Here is a 3,151-nt window from a genome sequence, read left to right on the forward strand (position 1 = left end):
ATGTTAGTTGAGATTATTAAAGTCGTCATGGTAGGGCATTTAGAAAAAAATCAGGGTGATTAGATGAGGTCAACGTAGTTTTGTGAAAGGGTAAATCACGTTTGACTAATTAGTTGGTGTTCTTTGAAGAAGTAACATGAGTGGGGATAAGCGGTACCCATTAGATGCACCAGATTTAGTTTTTCATAAAGCATTTGGTAAGGTGCGGGTCATAGAGTACTGTAGAGAATAAAAGCTTGTGGTGTAGGAGGTGAAATGTATCTGATTGGCACGCTGTTACAAATGTGGTGGCACACAGACTGTAGCATCTTCAGCTTGTTTTACCATTAACTTAAATGATTTGTAAAACAAGCATTCATAACATGAGCAGCGTGTTCTTGCTTATTGCTGGTGGAATTGGTTATAAAAGTAGAAAGGTTATGCTTTAGTTATATTTTTAGTTTAGCTTAATTTAGGGATAGCGCGGAAACAGGCCCTTCGGCCCACCGGGTCCTCGCCGACCAGCGATCCCTGCACATTAACACTGTCCTACACCCACTAGGGACATTTTCTACATTTACCAAACCAATTAACCTTCAAACCTGTACGTCTTTGGAGTGTGGGAGGAAACCGAAGATCTCGGAGAAAACCCACGCAGATCACGGGGAGAACGTACAAACTCCGTACAGTCAGGATCGAACCCGGGTCTCCGGCACTGCGTTTGCTGCAAGGCAGCAACTCTACCGCTGTGCCACCGTGACCGCCCTATTGATGGAGTGCATAAATCAGGAATACTGTGTAAAATATTGGTCCCCTTATTTAAGGAAGGCCATAAGATCCTAAGTGATAGGAGCAGCATTAGGCCATTCGGCTCTTCAAGTCCACTCCGCCATTCAATCATGGCTGATCTATCTCTCCCTCTGAACCCCATTCTCCTGTCTTCTCCCCATAACCTCTGACACCTGAACTAATCAAGAATCTATCTGTCTCTGCCTTAAAAATATCCACTGACTCGGCCTCCATAGCCTTCTGTGACAAAGAATTCCACAGATTCACCACCCTCTGACCAAAGGAAGGACAATAACACTGTCAAAGGATGTTCCACAGAATGGTTAATGGACCTTCCATACCTCCAGCTTGCATGTTGGACAATATGAGGAATGATTGGATAAGCTGAGATTGCATCTACTGGAGTTTAGATGAATGAGACTGGACTTGATGTAGAAAAAATGCGTTTTGGCCTTGACAGTGTGGGTGTGAAGTGGATAGTTCTGCTTGTAAAAAAAAATCTATAACTAGGGTTACTGTTAGAAAGTAGGGGAACTTTCAGAGATCAGTCTGTGGAAATGAATGAATGAATGAATGAATGAATAACTTTATTGGCCAAGTATATTCACATACAAGGAATTTCCCTTGCTGCTCCATTTGTAAGTGACAACATGACATACAGTGACAGTTAGGAATGACACATAAAACATTAAACATTAATAATAAAACATTATTGATTAAACATGTGAATGAAATAAAGTATTAGAGCAAAAGGAGGCTACAGACTTTTGGTTCTTGAGTAGAGCGACTACTCATGGAAAAAAGGGCGGTGGAAAGAAAATCTTTGAACTTTGAACATGGATGCAGGCCACATATCATGAATATTGGTCTCCTTATATAGGAATGCCCAACTTATATACAACCCATACAAAGGACCGAGTGTTTGGGAGACAAACAGGATGAACGTGTCTGCTGCTGAGGAGGTGCAGACATCTTCTACCATGTGGGGACTTGGACAGCAGCAATATTGTGGCACTTTACAAAGAAATCTGAACGGTTGAGTTAAACGGCCTGGTTTGACTGCACGTTGGCCTTCATAACATATAACATATAACATATAACAATTACAGCACGGAAACAGACAATCTCGGCCCTACAAGTCCGTGCCGAACAAATTTTTTTCCCCTTAGTCCCACCTTCCTGCACTCGTACCATAACCCTCCATTCCCTTCTCATCCATATGCCTATCCAATTTATTTTTAAATGACACCACTTCCACTGGGAGCTCATTCCACACCGCCACCACTCTCTGCGTAAAGAAGTTCCCCCTCATATTACCCCTAAACTTCTGTCCCTTAATTCTGAAAAATAATAACCCTGGAGATGCCGGGGATTGAACCCGAGACCTCACACATGCGAAGCGCGCGCTCTACCACTGAGCTACATCCCCAAGCACCTATCATTGACCTATGTTCTTAGTTAAGTATGTCACCAAGCGGCCACATTTACGAATTGCAAACTATTTGGGTTACGAACGGTGAAATCTAGTCATAAACTCCAAGGAGGACCCATAGTTGCTTGATAAGCAAGGAGGAGAAAGATTACAGGGGGTAGATCAAAATGATTGAGTTCAAATCCCAATTTAAATGGCAACTTAAATTTGGTTAATAATCTGGGAATTTTTTTTGATTAAAAAGGATTGATAAAAGATTGTTGTAAAATCCCATCTGACATACCAATCCCTTGAGAGAAGGGGCCCTGTTGTCCTTTTACCTGGTCTGGCCTATGTGACTCCAGATCGACCAACATGGTTGACTGTTAAATGGCTTGTGAAGATACTCATGGGGAATGAGTTTTAGTTTTTTTAGCTTAGTTTTGCTTTAGTTTTCATTTAGTTTATTGTCACGTGTACCGAGGTACAGTGAAAAGCTTTTGTTGTGTGCTAACCAGTCAGCGGAAAGACAATACATGATTACAATCGAGCCGTCCACAGTGTACTGTAAGAAAGGCTGCTGTTGGAGAAGAGATTTAAAAGAGTGGAGCGATGTAATGCATGGTTGCAAATCCACTTAGAGTCATAGTCACAGAGTCACACAGTGTGGAAACAGGCCCTTCGGCCCAACATGCCCATACCGACCAACATGTCCCATCTACACTAGTTTGGTCCATATCCCTCTAAACTTGACCTATCCATGTACCTGCCCAAATGTTTCTTAAACGTTGAGATACTACCTGCCTCAACTACCTCCCCAGGCAGCTGGTTCCATACACTCACCTCCCTCTGTGTGTAAAAGTTACCTCGCAGGTTCCTATTAAATCTACCTCCCCCCCCCCCCACCTTAAACCTATGTCCTCTGTTTCTTGATTCTGTGACTAACACACAAAGAGTCGCCTGGCTTGGGAG

The 3,151-nt window shown here is 42.7% G+C and overlaps 1 non-coding gene across 1 annotated transcript; it reads right to left on the reverse strand.

Moving 5' to 3' along the window:
• Window positions 1-2,125: 2,125 nt before the first annotated feature.
• trnaa-cgc (transfer RNA alanine (anticodon CGC)) lies at window positions 2,126-2,197 on the reverse strand. Its single transcript has one exon. It is a non-coding gene; the product is annotated as a tRNA-Ala (tRNA).
• Window positions 2,198-3,151: the final 954 nt, after the last annotated feature.

The sequence above is a fragment of the Leucoraja erinacea genome, chromosome 9 (assembly GCF_028641065.1).
Source record: "Leucoraja erinacea ecotype New England chromosome 9, Leri_hhj_1, whole genome shotgun sequence".
In the NCBI taxonomy this organism is placed as follows: Eukaryota; Metazoa; Chordata; class Chondrichthyes; order Rajiformes; family Rajidae; genus Leucoraja; species Leucoraja erinaceus.